The sequence below is a fragment of the Eublepharis macularius genome, chromosome 16 (assembly GCF_028583425.1).
Source record: "Eublepharis macularius isolate TG4126 chromosome 16, MPM_Emac_v1.0, whole genome shotgun sequence".
In the NCBI taxonomy this organism is placed as follows: domain Eukaryota; kingdom Metazoa; phylum Chordata; class Lepidosauria; order Squamata; family Eublepharidae; genus Eublepharis; species Eublepharis macularius.
In genome coordinates this window covers 3,964,034-3,983,126 of record NC_072805.1, presented here as the reverse complement: position 1 = coordinate 3,983,126, position 19,093 = coordinate 3,964,034, and the positions used below count along the sequence as shown (strand labels likewise).

General features: G+C 45.8%; 1 protein-coding gene across 1 annotated transcript in view; it reads left to right on the top strand.

The window, feature by feature from the left end:
• Window positions 1–19,093, top strand: part of SHISAL1 (shisa like 1) — a 107,104-nt gene that overhangs the window by 53,609 nt on the left and 34,402 nt on the right. The gene's annotated exons all lie outside the window — the stretch shown is intronic.

Genomic DNA, 19,093 nt, shown 5'->3' with positions numbered 1-19,093 from the left:
TACCAGCTCAAACTAGCAGAGGTTTCTGATGGATTTCCATTGGGCTTGTGATTTCTTGCTCCCTCTGCTTACTCCATCCCCCCAAACTGATTTGAGAATACTTTTAATGGTGTTTCATCGTATGGTTTTAGAAGGGGCCAAAGAGATCTTGCTACATTCGCCTTCCTATTGTTGGTGTTGGATCCCCAACAGTAGATTGCAGTCAAGAACCTTTGTTTACTCTGCTATGGAGTGGATGGCTGCTGGTGGGTTGAGGGTGGAACTCATTAAGTTCAGAAGGAAAGCCTGAGTTTTTAAGGAATTGTAACTGATTCTAACTATTTCCAATCAGCTCCCATTATGCAAAACACAACTTGTCAGCATCGATTGTGGTCAGGTACTTAAGAACTCCTTCTGTGCTCCTTAGCAGTCCCAGAAATCAGCAACGGGACCCCTCTGATGGGATGATTTGTATCAGTAATTACTGGTTTGTATCAGTAATTAATCTTTAATGCAGAATTTGGTATTTATTTGAATCCTTTCTCATTGAGACTGAGATTACATAATTAAAAACTGTTTAACAAACAATGTGGTAAAAACTGGACTACACAATTAGAGAATGCACTAGAAATGCAATAAAGCAGGATTACAAAACTGATGAACAAATTCAATATAAACTGTATAATATATGATGAAAACTATCTACAATTTCACAGATCTTTTATAAGAATGTCCTCTTCAACAGTTCTGTTCTACACATTCTGAGGAACAAAAGTGTGGGAATGTTCCAGGCCATTCCACCAGGGGGAGCCATGAGAGGGAATGCTTGGATTGAGGCAGAGGATCTCTTTCTCCTTTGCAGGATGTGCTTTGGAAGGCTTTGCTCAGATGAGTGAAGCTGCCACATCAGAGGGTCCTAGTCCGTGAAGTAATTGGAAGGTAGCGACCCAGCTCCTTGAATTAAACCCAGGAACTTAGGGATAAACAATGCAGTGATTGCAGAATAGGTACCTGGGACCTGCCGTCAAGCTGTCTCACTCTGCACCAGCTGGAGATTCCAGGTTGTTTTCAAGGGCAGACCCAGGCAGATCTCATTGCAATAGTCTAGCCTCGAGGCTACTGTGACATGGATTAATGTGGCCAGATTGACCAGGTCAAGATATGGAGCCATCTTCTGGGAAAAGTGAAGATGAAAGAAATCATTTTTGAAGGTGCATTAACTAGCAACGTTGCTATGTTCAGTATAATTGAGTCAGTGAGGGGTTGTTTGCACCCCATCAAATGTGGAAAGCACAACATATATCAAGGCTTCAGCCTTCCTGGCCAGCATCACGTTGGGTTCAATATTCAATTTTTTCATCCTTAGCAATTTAGCCATAGCAGCTGGGCACTGGCTCCAGAACATTACAGTGCCAGGTGGTCTGGACAAAGAACCCTAGAACTGAATGCTGTCAATATATTGATGACAGCCAACTCCAGAACTATGAATGATTTCTCCTAGCACCGCAACAGGATGGCATGGTCCACAATATGAAATGCTGCTGGTAAATCCAGTAAGAGCAACAGAGAGACACAGCCCTTGTCCACATTCAAATGGATACCATCACCATTGCTCTCTCCATCCCATAGTCTGGGCTGAAGTCTGACTGAAAAGGGCCTCGATCAGATAGGTTATTTGTGCACAGGCTTCCTTGACTCTTGAGAAGAACAGATTAAGCACAGCCCCTGTTTGTAATTTATTTACACATTTGTAGTCTCTGTGCAATCCCTCAACAAGGAACACCGTTGGGGCAGAGCACCACTGCGGAGCATGGCGGGCGCTTCCTTGGCTCTGAGCTCTTCCCGCGCTCAGATTGACCCAACTGACTTTAAAGGTGCCCAAGAGCGATGGGAAAAATGGGAGCAAGCAAAGCAAAAAATCCCCAAATTCAGTCGACCTCGGTAAAGAACTATTTTGCCCTGGAAGACTTGAAAAATAACAGATATCTTCAAGCCGGTTGGAGTCCCAAAATGGCGGGCGCGAGGCACAGCACTGACTACCTAACAAAACAAGATCTCTCAGACTCTCTTCAAGTCCTTGAAAGTAGTATTATCTCAACAATTCCTGCAAGCCTGGCTGAAATAGTGAATGCTGGTTTGGAGCCTATCACCAAGCAACTTACAGACATCCAGGAATCTTATCAGTAACACAGACTGCCGAGACAGCTTTAGAACTTGGGCTTACATTGCAAGAAAAAACAAAGGAAATCCAAATGGAAGTCCAAACTAGCTAGGATTGGACTTAAAAATTTCTTTCTGGGGGATGTGTAGAGTGGGCAGTGTAGTAAATAATGAATGACACAAGTCTTCTGGCTCTGAGCCACCACACGGGTAAAGACGCTGAGCAGCTGGAATCTTGGAATAAGGGCCTTCGAACATGGCTGTTTTCATGGACTGAAAGCGGATTGAGGTGAAGGCTACACGTAGTTTGCTAATTGAGATCTTGATTAGGTATTGTGCCCTAGTATGGTCCAGCTTAATAATACGACGTCTAGAGATTCGAGAATTCCCAGAATGCTGGACAAATGGAAGAAAGTTACACCTAAATCACAGTCTAAACGCTGACACCTCTCTTCTACGAACTGTCGTTAAATGGGTACACCAATAAGTTTGGTAATTCTATCGGCTGACACAGGGCCGGGAGCTGAGGACCTGTAGCTCTCAAGAGATCCCCCCATTCTCTCTCTTTTTTTTTTGAACCCCCAGGAGTAGTGGCCATATGCCCTACAAAATTGTCCTTCACTGTACAGCTGAAGCCAGGATGGTGTATTTTTTGTTTGCTGCTCTGCCTTTTTTTTTTTGTTAATTTATCTTTTTTTTTGGCCGCAGGGCAGCTGTTATGTAGATGATGGGGGAAAGGGGAAGGGGAGGGGGGAAGTAAGAAATACTGGGCTTGTGCTCACATGTTCTGCAAAATTGCTGCTGATTGTAAAAGCAGCTGAAATCTCTTTGCTTTGGTTTGGAGTGGGAAGAGTGGGGAGTTGGGTGGTCTGCTTGCAGTTTGATTGTTTTGTAAATAGTTATGTTAGGGAAGTGGGATTGTTGGGAGACTCTTCCCTCCTCCTTGTCTTAATACTAGGCTTGCATGAAAATGTAATTTTCAAATTACACTTATTGGGGAGGAGAGAAAGGGGGTGGGAAGGGGTAAATGGGAATTGTTTAGTCTCTGCCTTGTTCTTTGTATTGTTGTTAGGTCCACAGGACAAAGACCCTGAATTTAGGGCATTGAATACACATCCTTATTTACCGTACTCCATCATAGTAAAGAACTGCCTGAAGAAACAAGGGAACAAAAATGTGGTATATATCTCAATTTTTATTCTTTTATCACCATGGAAAACCAAAAATAAAATCATTTCTGTAAACTGCCGAGAATTGAATAATAAGATTAAGGCTAAGAGGGTGGCATCAGCTCTAACTAAACTGAAACCCTCAATCCTTTGGCTTCAAGAGTAGACATGGGCACGAACAGCATTACAAACGGAAAAAACCCACAAACAGCCCGTTCGTCTGTTCATGAACAAACAGTTTGTGAGGCTTCATTCTAAATGAACAAGTAGTCATTGCAAGCCTCATTCATTGCCTTCGTCAGCTGTTTTTCAAGCCAGACAGTCTAGGGCCTATCAGTCAGTTCCTCTGGCAACAGCAGGAACTGAACTCTGTCTGAACTCCTTCTGGCTTTCCTTCTGGCTTTAACTGTTCAAAGTACTTCCAGCAGAGAGTCCCGTTTTTGCCACTGTGAAGAGAAAATGACAATAAAGGGGGAGACTCATGCATCATGCCTTTCCTGGGGTGCAATCTCTCTGAAACTTGGGGGGTCTTCGGTGAGGACTATGTCCCCTGCAAATTTGGTGTGTATTGGACATTGGGAAGGTCAGGTTGTAACCCCTCAAAGTAGCTGCCTTCCAACAGGCAGTCCCATTTTTGCCACTATGAAGAGAAAATGACAAAAAGGGGGAGACCCATGCCTTTCCCGGGGTGCAATATCTCTGAAACTTGGGGGGTCTTCGGAGGACAGTGAGGACTATGTCCCCTGCAAATTTGGTAGGTATTGGACATTGGGAAGGTCAGTTTGTAACCCCTCAAAGTAGCTTCCACCAGAGAGTTCCGTTTTTGCCACTGTGAAGAGAAAATGACAACAAAGGGGGAGACTCATGCATCATGCCTTTCCCGGGGCGCAATCTCTCTGAAACTTGGGGGGTCTTTGGAGGACATTGAGGACTATGTCCCCTGCAAATATGGTGGGCATTGGACATTGGGAAGGTTAGTTTGTGGGGTGTTTAAAGGGCCCTGCCCCTTGCACGTGGCAGGAAAGGGCCCTTTAAACTATCAGCTGGCAGGCGGCAGGAGGGAATCCCCCTTGCCACCTGCCAGCTGATAGTTTAAAGGGATCTTTAAAGGGCCACGAACAACAAACAATGAACATGTTTGTGAACAGGGTCATGTTCGTTACTGTTCATTGTTTGTTGTTTGTGGATGACAACGAATAGCTTGTTCGGGTTTTTTTTTTCCATTCGTGCCCATATCTATTCAAGAGACACATCTGAAAAAATCATCATTACCTGTATTGCATTCTAACTGGTTTGCCCAACAATACCAATCTTTTGGTTCCTCTCAATCTAGAGGAGTGGCAATTTTGTTTTCTAGAAACGTGCATTTTAGTTTAGAAAACTCCTTGTGTGACCCCATGGGTAGATACTTAATTTTAAAGGGTCTTCTAGACCAGGTACCAATCACAATAGCAGTTATCTATGCTCCTAATCAAAATCAGTTACAATTTATTGAGAGCACGCTAACTAAATTAAACTCCTTTGCAGAAGGAGAAATTATCCTAACTGAGGATTTTAATTATATTATGAATTATGACTTAGATAGATCCCAGAAGAGAAGTAGCTGTCGCAAACAGAAAAAAGGAAACTCAGAACTTAATGATATTATGACGAGACTCAGTTTTTTAGATATCTGGTGTCTTCAAAACCCCTTGCAAAAAGATTACACCTACTTTTCCTCTTTTTACAACACCTACACAAGGATTGATTACATTTTTTTATCCTAATTTAGCAAACCAAACCACTGGTGATAAGCTATGGACGGACCATGCCTGGACAGAATGTATTTTCTATTTAGGTAACAACAAACAGACATGACCAAATTGGAAACTGAATACATCACTTTTATTTAACAATCAGATATCTTCACAAATATCTTCAGATATTAAACAATATTTTGAATCCAATTCGAACTGTGGCGTCTCCCAAATCCATGTGTGGGATGCTATGAAGGCTGTTATTCGGGAAAAATCATCTCTTTAGCTTCCTATCACAAAAAACAAAAAGAAAGGGTTAGAAATGTAACAATAGCCAAGATTAGAAAATTAGAGAAAGAACAGAAGAGGACCTGTAGTAAGAAAATCTATAAACAATTATTAATTGAACGGAAAGCTTTGGAAAGCCTAGAGATTTCTCAAATCCAAAAACAATTCTTGTATACCAAGCAAAAATACTGGGTAAGGTTTCCTAAGTCAACAAAATTATTGGCTCAGAAAGTGAAGGAAAAAAAATCTTTCTCACAATATAAACTCCATTAAAGACCTGAGTGGGGAATCTCATACCAATTCGGAAATGATTACCAAAACATTTGCTAACTTTTACCAGGCTCTCTACACCTCTGACAACCCTAACCTCAACAATATTTTGCAATATCTGACTAAAAAAGACATTACGCTAAAGATCTCAAAAGAACACAAATCAATCATGGAACAACCAATTACAATGCAAGAGGTTAGAACTGTTATCAAATCTCTAAAGAGCAATAAACCCCCAGGAAGAGATGGCTTCCCAGCCAAATTTTACAAAAAATACTTAGATTTAGTCTTGGCCCCTTTAGCAAATGCCTGTAGTTCAGTCATGGCATCAGGCATTCTACCACCCTCCTGGATGGAGGCTGAAATTACAGTAATACCAAAAAAGAAAAAGGATCCTTCTGACACAAAATCATACAGACCCATTTCCTTACTGAACCAACACCAAAAAATCTTCACCTATAAACTTGCAAATAGATTAGCTGGCTTTATTACGAAATACATTCATTCTGACCAGGCAGGCTTCATGCCATCTAGAACTCTATTTGACAATATACATGAAACTCTGAACTTAATCACCATCTCTGCACAAAACAAAACACCTGCCTTGCTTTTATCACTTGACATAGAAAAAGCATTCGACAAAGTGGAAATAGTATACCTTAGGACCTTACTGGATGAGATGAGCTTTGGAGTTCGCTTTATCAATGTTATTAATGTACTCTATCACTCTCTGATAGCCACAGTTAGAGCTAACAATACACAGTCATCTATCATTCATATATCCAAGGGAACTCGACAGAGAGTTCCCCAATCCTTTCCCCAATCCTATTTGCCATCGCCAAAGCTAACCCTAAAGAATCTCTTCCAGCCATTGAAGCAAGCTTAATGGAGTTTAAATGTGTTTCTGGCCTTCTTGCTAAATCATTCTAAATCAGAACTATACCCTTTAAATTTACAGCAAGAGGACATATATCAAAAATACCCACAAATATAAATGGGTTAAAAAATATTGGAGCTACTAAGGAATCAGAATACCACTTAAACTAAGCAATAGTTGGAACCTAAATTATGAAGAGTTATACTCTAACATATCTAGAACGTTGAAAAGTTGGAAAAAAATTAATCTAACTTGGTTAGAAAAAATAATCTCATGAAATCTCTAATTCTCCCCAAAATTCTATTTTGTTTCAGGGCTCTGCCCATATTAATTAAACCTAAGACTTTAGGAATGTGGCAAAAAGTACTGAATAATTTTATTTGGGAAGGGAAAAGGCCCAGGATTGGTCATTTTGTCATGTGCAGTCATACAGCCCAGGGGGGGGTTAGGTGTACCTGACATCAAATTATATTATGACGCAATGCATCTCACATACCTGTCCCTTATGCTCAACCGTAATTGTAATATGGATTGGAAAACTACAGAAAGCTATTATACTTCTCCCAAAACCCTGCAGGAAGTCATATGGAACAAACCGTTTGAACGTCCCTCTAGCATTAAGAAAAATATCTTTCTGTATGCCGCTGTAGACGCATGGGACAGACATAGACCCAAACTGGCACCCTCTGTATCCCCCCTTTCATGCTTTACAGGCCAAACCTGGTTTGAACCAGCTGTACGCCAGGAATCGTTTAATAGCTGGAAACTGGGAAGTCTGACTAGGCTGATTGATATATCAAGAAATGGAATCCTTTTCTCTAAACAAAAGATTGAAGCTAAATTATGTAACAAGATCCCCTGGTCCCAGTATTTCCAAAGTAATCACCTTTTTAGCCAACCCTCCTTAAAAGTAGCATTAAGCCGCAAAACAACTGAATTTGAAAACTTTCCTTTACGTGAAAAACACAGCAGCAAGGGCTTTCTTTCTAAAATATATAGAATGTTACTTTCAGTCTCCAAAACAAAGCCCTTTTCTTATCAATTAGCATGGGGGAAAGACTGCAATACCAAGTTCTCTGATGCTCAATGGACTAAAATCTGGAATTCTTCAACTATCAAAATTAGATCAATTAACATTAGAACTCAGTCCATTAAACTCCTAACAAGGTGGTACATCACTCCACAAAAACTCAACTATAGTACTAGATCTGTCTCTCCCAAATGCTGGACACTGTGTGGGGAAATAGGCTCATTCTATCATTGCTGGTGGTCCTGTAAGGTTATTCAGAAATTTTGCCTAGATGTGCTTTAGTGCATTAAGCAAATTACAGGATATACAGTCCCACTTAAACCGGAGCTGATCTTACTGAATCTTTGGTCTGATCTTGACTTACCAACAGGCTCAAGAGATCTAATAGCAGTACTGCTATCAGCAGCAAAAATCACTATAGCATCCGCATGGAAAAACTCTCAACCACCCTCTCTTGCACTTTGGCATAATAAGCTCTGGGACTCCTTCTTTATGGATAAAATATCTTAACCAACTAAAACAAATGGACTTGCTTAATTTGCAGCAAAGTTTTTGGGAAGACTGGTTACCTGTCCTTGATTATATGATCGCATGTGAGATATCCCCTTGTACTCCTTATCCAACTGATCCTTTTAGATTCTAAGATATTGTTCCAATTATTACCACATATCTGTACATAGTTAGGCTTGTATTATTATGTTTAATTTTTTGGATCTATATGTCTCATAGTGATAGTCTGTTGTGGACTGTTATACTCATTCCAGTTGTTGTTTCTGTTTGTGTTTGTTCATTCAATTTTGTTTTATTGGATATACTTAAAATTATAAAGACCTTCAAAAATAAAGATTTTTTTTTAAAAAAAAAACAAGGAACACTGTTTTAAAATAGAACAGAGAAAATATGCCAGAAATATTCTAGAATGTGGAAGTATTTGCCTAATGTGTTTAATAGGAGAACCTTGACCGAACTAACCCATGAATCTTGTCTTTAGTGTGCTTCTAACTGTGCTTCTTTCTTGTTGAAATTGTAGCCCTGATTTAATGTGGTGACAACAGTAAGGAATGGGGCATTTACTTGAAGATAGTTGTTTATGCAGAGTCTGGCCTTTACCTAGTTATGATTATCAAAAAAATAAAGTAATATCCCTCACTGAATGTAGTTGAGATTGGAGGGATCAAGACAAGACCCATCAATATTTCTTTCTGGAAGGATTTTCTATTATGTGGAACAATTCTGATGATAAATCCAAAGGTCAAATCTGTCACTTAAATTAAAAAGTGGTTTTCTTTCCGATTGGTCAAATTAATTCACCAACTCTCCCTTCTTCTGTACCAGCACATTACAGCTAAGACTAGATGACCCCGAAACATACCTGGGGCTGGTATTGTGGTAAAATACTACAGGGAATGATGGACATACTCAGCTAACCCAGTTCTCATGCTGCTAATCTCAATGCGGTGTTCACTTCACCAGCTTTATCCCATTCTTTCCCTTTCCCAAATAGGGTTTAGTCTGCTGCCACCAGCAGGATGCTAGGAAAACCAACACCCCGGGGAACCAAGATTTTAGAAATTAATTATGTATTTTTTTTTTCAAAGTGCAAAGTGCAAAAGTGCTACTTAAATATAACATGCATCATAAATACATTTACAAATTACAAAGTCCATCCAATGAAACATCCAACTCGTCACAATTTCAAAATCTCAAAGTCCATCCATTTATAAACTAAATCTTCATCGTCCGGAATATGTTTGAAGATTTTAAAGTGCAAATGCTGAGTACAGTGAAAAAAGCCGGTGGGAAGGGAGACTTGTGCAAGGTGTTTGTTCTTTCACGGTCCAGAGTAGAAATGATTATTTAATAGACGCCGACGGGAGTTTGCAGGCAAATTGTTATTAACCCGTTTCGTGAGTAGAAAAAAACTCACTTCATCCTGGGCATAAACATAATCAGACCAGAAGCACTGTAGGAGTAGAATAATTCAATTACAGATATACATATACATTTCATCATGCAATGAAAGCACAATCAAAAATATACTCACTGTCCATAGATGCACAACACACTCCCCCACCGCTTGCAACAGAAGGATTCACGGACTGATGGTAAGTGGATCGGACAGCAATGTTATAACACCAAGGGGCCGAATTAAATTAATGATTTAATTGGTATTAAAGGAAGGTCCTGCAGGAGCCCAAAAACTTACAGTAGGGATTATAGAAAACAGGAGAAATCGATCTCTAAATTTAATCCATGTGGATCCATTATTAGACAGCATTGGCACATTATAAGTGGAATTCGTGGCTGTGAGGCCGGTTTGTCGGTGGGCTATAGACGCACCAGATCAATAAGAGACATCTTAATCAGATCAGAATTTTCCAGCAGACAACCTCCTGTAAATTTTCCAAATGGCCACTTTGCGTGTGGCACATGCAATGTATGTGGTCTGATGGTTAAGCTTGAACAAATCCTACCAGATCACCTCTTCCCCAAAAACAAATTTTCGAACTGCAAAACGTCCAACGTGGTATATGTTATTCAATGTAAGTGTCCCAGGATATACATAGGGAGTACCACGCGCCCTTTAAAGACCAGAATTCAAGAACACATATCGAGGATTAGGAACAGAGTATCGGAGGCACCTTTGGTCGAACATTTTCACGAGTATGGCCATCCTTGCAATGAGTTTAAGGTTTCAGTAATTGAACAATTGGACTGCCCACACGCTTCGGACATAGGAAAGCTATTAATGCGTTTGGAGTCCAAATGGATTTTCCAACTTCATTCCCTGACTTTGAGATTTTGAAATTGTGACGAGTTGGATGTTTCATTGGATGGACTTTGTAATTTGTAAATGTATTTATGATGCATGTTATATTTAAGTAGCACTTTTGCACTTTGCACTTTGAAAAAAAAAATACATAATTAATTTCTAAAATCTTGGTTCCCCGGGGTGTTGGTTTTCCTAGTTTGGACCTGGGGCCGCCCCTTGTTTTTCCTTACCAGCAGGATACTAGCAGTGCTGTTAAAATCATACAATCATAGAGTTGGAAGGGGCCATACAGACCATCTAGTCCAACCCCCTGCCCAGTGCAGGATCAGCCTAAAGCATCCCTGACAAATATTCATCCAGCCTCTTCTTGAAAACTGCCGGTGAAGGGGAGCTCACCACCTCCCTAGGCAGCTGATTCCACTTTTGAACTAATCTGACCGTGAAAAAGTTCTTCCTAATATCCAGCCGGTACCTTTGTGCATGTAATTTAAGCCTGTTGCTTTGGGTCCTGTCCTCTGCTGCCAACTGGAACAGCTCCTTGCCCTCCTCCAAATGACAGCCTTTCAGATATTTAAAGAGAGCAACCATGTCCCCCCTCAGTCTCCTCCTCTTCAAACTAAACATTCCCAAGGCCCTCAGCCTTTCCTCATAGGCCTCAGTCTCCAGACCCCTGATCATCCTCATCACTCTCCTCTGCACCCTCTCCATTTTGTCCACATCCTTTTTGAAGTGAGGCCTCCAGAACTGCACACAATACTCCAGGTGCAGCCTGACCAAGGCAGTATAGAGAGGGACTGTGACCTCCTGCGATTTCGATGCAATGGCCCCTTTGATACAACCCAGGATTGAATTAGGCTTTTTTGCCACCGCATCACACTGACTGCTCATATTTAGTTTACAGTCCACTCTTACCCCAAGATTCCTTTCGCATATACTACTGCCCAGAAGTGTATCCCCCATCCAGTATTTGTGCTTCCCTTTTTTGTGGCCCAGATGTAATACTGTGCACTTATCTTTGTTGAATTGCATCCTAGTCACAGCTGCCCACTTCTCCAGAGTATTCAGGTCTTGTTGAATTTTAATTCTATCTTCTTGGGTGTTTGCTACCGCTCCCAATTTGGTATCATCAGCAAATTTAATGAGCAGCCCTTCCACTCCTTCATCTAGATCATTGATAAAAATATTGAAAAGTACTGGGCCCAAAACGGAGCCTTGCGGCACCCCACTGGAACCTCCCAAAATGCTTCCCCACTCCTCCACTTGAAGCCAGCTGCCAAAGGGGTAGGGGCAAGTTTTGGAAATATCAGAGATACTCCGAGCGACACAGACTCTCCCTTCTTCTCTCTTGTATTTTGATAACCATGAGCCAAAGTGTGAGCCTTTGTCCATTGTTGCAAAGATCAAATAACTCCAATTTCAGAAAAATAAAATTTTATGCTTAAGTATATAAATAATCATTGGTTACAAGTAAAAGCATGCAGTTGAACAGTGAAAGAGCAAGCATCTGAGTACTGGAAAAATCAAGTATAAATTCAGTTCTTTTTCCCTTGATCTAAAATTGATGTTGAAGAGAGATGCAGAAATATCCTAATGGTTCCAAGTTTGTTGTACAGGTTCTGTTCATCTCAGTTTTACCTTTTTATCCCTCTGGCTGGTCACCTCACTCCAGACCATGTGCCTGTACGTGTCTCCTTCCGAGCTTCCAAGTGTCTGTTTTTTGAAAGCCTGTTTTTTTTGTGCCTCAGACATGACTACCCCTCTTCTTAATAACAATAACTTTCGACTTATATACCGCCATTTATGACAACTTAATGCCCACTCAGAGCAGTTTACAAAGTATGCCATTATTATCCCCACAGCAAAACACCCTGTGAGGTGGGTGGGGCTGAGAGAGCTCCAGAGAGCCATGACTAGCCCAAGGTCACCCAGCTGGCTTCAAGTGGAGGAGCGGGGAATCAAACCCAGTTCTCCAGATTAGAGTCCCACTCTCTTAACGACTAGCTACTTCTTCCCCAGAGCCCCTAAAACTTCTTCAACTCAGGGACATATTAACCCATGTCTGGGCCCCGAGGCTTTCAGCTATTTCGGGCTCCCTCCAGCACTTCAGTCTTTCACCCCACTACAGCTGATGCCCTGATTCTGGTACAGTAGGTACTAGACCACAGTACATATCCCTATATCCATTTTGAGGGTCTCCTGAAGAATTCTATTCACGATTTTAAAAATATTTTTCTTGTGTGAGTAGAACTCTTCAGGAGAGCACATTTTGGGGGTATAATTGTTCAACACTGTAATATTCTGAAGTGAATAATTTTTTCTTATTTAATAAAAAATATATAATTTATGGAAAATTGTTTTAATATAAGAGACTGTTTGTTTCACTTAAATAAGGAAGCTGTTAATTATCTTATTAATAGAAGTTATATAAGAGAATCAATTAAATGTAATTTAATTTAAATGTAATTTATGTGGGGGTGCCTCAGCAAAAAAAAAACCACCATGTTTTAAGATAGATGTCAACAAACTAGATTGCATTCAGAGGGAGCAGCTAGAATGGTGAAGAGCCTGGAAACCAAGTCCTATGAAGACTGGTTGAAAGATCTTGGCATGTTTAACCTGAAGAAAAGAATCCTAAGGACAGGCATGACCCCTGTTTTTGAGGATCTGAAAGGCCATCACATACAAGATGGAGCAAGACTTGTTCTGTCTTGTTCCAGAGGACAGGACTAGACATGGGCACGAACAGCATTACGAACGCAAAAAAGCCACGATCAACCCGTTCGGCGGTTTGCGAACAAGCTGTTCGTGAGACCCCATTCTAGACAAACAAGTGGTGGTTGCAAGCCTCGTTCATTGCGTTCGTCCGCTGTTCATGAAGCCAGACAGTCAGGCACCTTCAATCAGTTCTCTTGGCAACAGAGGCAGGGACTGCCTGAATTCTGTCTGCACTCCTTCTGTCACCCTGGAAACCCCAATCTAAGCCCAACTTAGCTTGATGGGCATGTTTTCTTTCCAAGTGTGGAGCTCCAAATTGTTTATACTTGGTTACATGGGAGCAGGCACCAGTGGGGAGGGAGGGGGGAGGGGTGGTGTTCTGTAGCCACGGGCACTCCAATCTCATCCCTGCAAACCCTGTTAGGCAGTTCTGACTGCCAACCACAGACCTCCTGCTTTTCTCTATGAGACCTCTGGTTATAAAAGGAAGCGTGCTCCAAGCTTTGGCTTTTCACTGTCAGCAGGCAGTGGAGTGGGACAGAGCTGTTGCTGGCCTTTTGGGAGAGAGACAGGGAGAGTGCATCGGAGCTGGTATTTTTTCTGTGTGTGGTCGGTGGGATAGGGATCTAGCCCCTCTGGATCCAGGGCTGCTGCTCAGTGGGCGCCTTGGCTGAGGGCTCACAGTGTTCTCTCCTTTTCTTTCCTCCTTAATTCTTGTTGGCTGGCACAATGAGGCTTCAGGCAGGGGCCAAGGGTGGTCATGCGGGGAAGTGCAAAGATTATCCCGGTTGCCCTGTGGGAAGCAGTACTGGGCACGGCTCTGGGGCAGCAGAGACTCCCACTCCCCAAAAATCACCTGTGGGGACTGTGGAGGAGGCTGAATAGCTCTTGTCGCCCCGGGGGAGAGGAACTCTTTAAACTGTTTGAGGAGGAGGAGGGCGAGGGATCCATGGAGGAGTGGTTGGGGTTCAGTGAAACATCCATCCTGTCCCCATTCCAAACTTCTGGTGCTGTCCCTGCCTGCAATCCACCCCTCACTCCATCTTCCGTTGCCAGCTCCGCGGCACAGCCAGTAACCCTTCGTCCTCCTTCCTCTGGAACAGTTAGTGGGCCACGGTTCAAACTCTCTGTATGGAGGCCCTTTCAGGCCCTTTCGAATGACCCCCGTGTGGTGTGGTGCCGTGTCTGTGATGGCCTGGTGCGCAGAGGCAATGACCCAAAGTACCTGTCATCGACAGTTCTGACGAGGCACCTGACGATGCATCACCCAACCCTGTGGTCTCCGTCCTCAGCCAGCAAAACATCCAGTGGGGGGAGACAGAGGGCCACCAGCTCCTCTGAGCAGGGATCAGTGGGAGGGTCACTGGAATCCTGGCCCCAGCCTGGTGGAACGCTCTGTCAATGGAAACCTGGGCCCAGCGGGACATATTATCGTTCCGCCAGGCCTGTAAGACAGAGCTGTTCCGCCAGGCGTTTGGTGATTGAAGGGGGCAGTGCCATGTCGGCCTCCCACCTTTGGGGTGGGGAAGGTTCTCCCCACCACTGCACCTTGTTAATTTGTTTTATTATTTGTATATTGATTTTAGTTTTTGTTTTTATCGATTTTAACTGTTCACCGCCCAGAGCCCCTGGGGATGGGAGGTATATACATTGAAAAAATAAATAAAATCCACCCCAAGCAAGAACCCTTGCCTCGAGGGTGCTGCTGGTGGGAGCAGAACGGTCAGGCAGGCCGCCCTTGGGGAGGTTGTTCCATCGGGGTCAGGGATAGTTCTGCTGAAAGGGGTGAGGTCAAGGGCTCAGGAGGCAGGCATTCGTGTCGTGGCAGAGACGATTGCCGTGCAAGGATTCCCCATATCTGTTGTGGAGGGCGTGAGCTTCCAAAGGCTGCTTCAGCACTTCGCCCCATAGTTCTCCATGCCGTCACAGTGCACCATTAGGCGTTGAGTCCTGCCTGCCCTCTACCAGACTGTATAAGACATGGTGCTCAGGGAAGGTGTCGGCTGCCAAAGGCCGTAAAGTACACTTCACAGCAGATCTCTGGAGTGGCTGCCATCACAGCTACCTTGCCATCACCACCGACTGGTGGCAAGCAGAGGACCTCCGCTGCCCCAGGCCAAGATCTGGCACCCGGAAAAAGGTGTCCTGCTTTACACTGGACTGCAGGGCAGTTCTTCTCCAGGCCTGGGGAATGGATGATGTCCATACTGGGAAGAACATCACCACCACTGTAAAGGCGGCTCTGAAGGAGTGGACGGCCGGGGGGGAAGTGTTTGTCTGTGGCTTCATGGTGACGGATGCGGGAAGCAACATGTTGGCAGCCCTGAAAGAGGCATCCCTCCCAGGCCTGGTGTGCATGGCGCACAAGCTGCACCTGGTGATGAGGGACGTGCTCGGGCTGGGGAGCAAGCCAAGGGACAGCTGGGATGAGGGAATATTGTGGATGCACTATCTGCTGGACAGCTGCGGGTGCATCGCTTCCCACTTCTCCCGCAGCATCAACTCTTCCTGTGAGCAGTTCCAGAGGCAGGGGGAGGGGGGACCCCGAGCACCAACTCTTTCAGGACCTGCCCACCCACTGGAACTCCACCTATGACATGTTAAGTCATCTGGTGGAGCAGAAGGGCCCGTTGCAGGACATCCTGTCATTATTGGACGTTCTGAGGAGGGGAGAGGAGCTGAGCCTCAGCTCCATGGAATGGAGAGTCCTTGCCCAGATGTCCCGGATGCTGAAACCCTTTAAGGAGGCCACCCAGCTTTTGTGCTCTTACAATGTCAGCCTGGGTCAGGTCATCCTCCTGATCCATGGGCTCAACCAGTTCATGGCCCAGGAGCTCGAGCAAGAGCTGCTCTCCATGGTCAGGGAATTTGTGAGGAAGATGCAGGCATGTGTGACCAAGTGCTTGCATCCTCTGTGCCATGAGGTGCCGTACCAAATGGCCTCCCTCTGTGACCCCCGAATCAAGGGCAGCATCGCCATGCGGGCGGATCAAATGCAGTGCTGGAAAAAGGAGCTATGCACAGCAGTCCTCCGTTTCCAGAAAGAGAAGGCAGGATGGAAGGAACCGGGCAGGGGCGAGGGGCAGGTGGCAGAGAGGGAGGGGGGAGGAGGTGGAAAGAGAGCCATGCCAAGAGAGACCCACCCAAATGGCCCCACTTGATCTATGGGCCTCGTCGGTGGTCTGTGTGGTTGGCCGCAGCACGGTAGGCGTGTCCCTCGCAGTGGAGGACTCGGCAGGGGCCATGGTGTGTGCGTACCTTGCGGAGCCGCCCTATTCCAACCTGTTGGATTATTGGGCAAGTAAGTCTGCCGTATGGCTGGATCTGTCCATCGTGACAACCAACATCTTGTTGAGCCCTCCCAGCAGCGTGCATAATGAGCAGGTGTCCTCTCACCTGGGAGACCTCCGTCCCCGCTGCGCACGTCTGCACCCGGACCTGGGAGACATGTTGAACTTCATCAAGGTCAACCTCAACCTACTTGGGTATACCTCCATGGACCAGGATCTACCTGGGCTCTGAGCCACCCCAGTCTACTGTGGTTCTAGGCCAAGCTTCTTCACCGTGGGTTCTAGCCCCCATCAGTTCTCAGGGCTGCTTCCATGGCTGGTAACCCTTTGCCCTCCTCTCCCAGACAAGTTCCCATTCCCTCTTTCAATCTCTCCCTCTCTGGATGGTGCCAATATGACCCTTCCCCACAACTTGTCCTGCACATCGCGTCCTCTCCCAGACAAGTTCCCAGTCCCTCTTTCAACCTTGCCCCGTCTGGATGGAACCAGTACGACTCTTTCCAACAGCCTCTCCTGTCCTGCCCATCCTGTCCTTTCTGCAAAGGCAGGAAGGTGGGTGCTGTCAGCTAGCACCGCTTTTGGGCACGAGGGGCACCTCAAAAGCTTTTGCTGATATAGTTGTGCTGCATGGTACACCCCTATCCATGGGCACCTGCTGTTCCCCCTGTGCATGGGGGGAATGGGTCCCGTGATTCACTTCCTTTCTGCGAAGGCAGGAAGGTGAGTGATATTGGTGGCAACCTCCAGTTCGACACAAGAAGGGCAGACGAGCCTCTCTCAGAGTAGTCTGCACAATCCAACACGGTGGATGTTGGGGTCCTCCCAGTCCTGCTTCACAATGCGGCCAGGAAGCCTCTGTCCTCCTCTCCCGTACAAGTACCTGGTTCCTCTTTCGACCTCTCCCTCTCTGGAGCCGCCCTGACCCCACCCTGCAACCTCTCCTGTCCTGTCCATCCCATCCATTCCCTGAAGGCAGGAAGGTGGGTGATGTTCGCTGCCGCCAAAGAGAAGCTCAGTGGGTTTCTTGGCTCATGCCTCGCAAATGTTGGGGTCCTCCCGGTACTGCTCTGCAATGCAGCCAGGAAGCCTCTGTCCTCCTCTCCCGTACAAGTACCCAGTCCCTTTTTTGACCTCTCCCTCTTTGGAACTGCCCCGACCCCTCCCTGCGACCTCTCCTGTCGTGTCCATCCCGTCCTTTCTGCGAAGGCAGGAAGGGGGGTAATGCTGGTGGCAGCCTCCACTACTTATTGCCTGCACAGGTGAGGTGTCTCTGAGTGGGGTGGATTCTGTGTAACTGCTGTCTTCCATAGGGTGCTGATGCTGAATAGACTGCCATGTCTGTGAAGGCAGGTGAGTGGGTGATGCAGGGGGCAGCCCACAGCTCCCCACGAGGACACCTGCCTCTCTGCCCACAATCTCCTTTTCTAGCAGAACTGATGCCTCCCCCACAACGTGGGGGAAGGCATCCTCCACCACTTCGACGGCTGGCACGTGAGCCTCCGGTTCTACATGTTAGGCTCAGGCCCCACCTCTCACCCTTGGTTCTTTCCTTCCAACTTTCTAATGATGGGATAATGCAGATATTTATGCAATCCACATGTCTCCCCAATATGCCCGTACACGGTATCTGTCTCTCCTGTCAATCCAATACAGGTATTCAATGTATCCACACATCCCTCTATCCTATACATCTATCCCATACAGCTATGCACCTGTCTATTGAGAAACCTGTCTATACCATACCTTTATACCGAGGCGGAAAGTAGCCTCTGGGAGGCCAGGTGGGCGGGCACATGCGGGGTGCTGCTGATGAGTGGCCACACCCCCTGCCCTCTAGAGGGGAGGCAGCACGCCACCGCCTCTCCACGCCTGCCAGGCCTGGTGGCTGCCAACATAACTCACCTTCCAGCCTATGCCAGAAATATCAAGTTCTGTGAGGCCTGGTGAAGTGGGCACATGGAGGGTGCCGCTGGTGAATGGCCACAACCCTAAAAGTGAGGCAGCAGGCCACCACCTCCCCCAGCCCGCCAGGGCCGGCGGCCGCAAACATCACCCACCTCTATACCGAGGCGGAAAGTAGCATCTGGGAAGCCTGGCGGGTGGGCACATGGGGGATGCTGCCGGCGAGCGGCCACACACCCTGCCCCCTAGAGGGGAGGCCGCATGCCACCACCTCCCCCAGCCCGCCAGGGCCGGTGGCTACAAACATCACCCACCTCTGTACCGAGGCAGAAAGTAGTCTCTGGGAAGCCTGGTGGGCGGGCACATGGGGGATGCTGCCAGCAAGCGGCCACACACCCTGCCCCCTAGAGGGGAGGCTGCACGCCATGACCTCCCCCAGCCTGCCAGGGCTGGCGGCTGCAAACATCACCCACCTCTGTACCGAGGCAGAAAGTAGCCTGCGGGAGACTTGGCGGGGGGGTGCCGCCAGCGAGCAGCAACACCACCTGCCCCCTAGAGGGGAGGCAGCCCACCTTCAAGTCCACCGCTTGTACACGGGGCCAAAGTCAACTGGTGGCTCCAATTATATCAAATGGGAGTTTCCTGGGGGTGTCAGATTTGGGAATGTATAAGTCCAAGATCCATATTGCAATCTTGGCCAAGCTTGGTTGATGGCTGGAGGGGAGCCTGCTGAACACTCCCTGTGAATATGGGCTCTAAGTCCAAACATGTTCATTAACGAGACATGTTCGTCTGTTCGTGTTCGTTGACGGCAATGAACTACGAACAGCGTGTTTGGTTTTTTTCCCCCGTTCGTGCCCATGTCTAGACAGGACTAGATAGAAATTGCAAGGAAGTAGATTTT